The following is a 250-nucleotide window of genomic DNA, read 5'->3' as shown; positions in this document are numbered from 1 at the left end:
AGAAGCCCCAAGATGAAGGAGGAGGCGCTGGCGGCGCAGTGAAGGGATACAATCCGTCGGCTACTTTCAAATACGCTGTACTTGTCTCTCGAGATGTAAGGGCGTGTTGGCTAGAAATATATCGACAGATCTCATAATGCTTCTCTTTTCTACTCATTCAGCTTGTCTTGTAATGCTACGTACTTAGACGTAAGCGTGCGTCTTATCAGGGAAGACACGTCGTCACCTGTCCATAGATAGATAGATAGAT

This window comes from Cystoisospora suis (genome assembly GCF_002600585.1).
Source record: "Cystoisospora suis strain Wien I chromosome Unknown contig_1670, whole genome shotgun sequence".
NCBI lineage: Eukaryota > Apicomplexa > Conoidasida > Eucoccidiorida > Sarcocystidae > Cystoisospora > Cystoisospora suis.
This window is presented reverse-complemented; position numbering follows the sequence as displayed.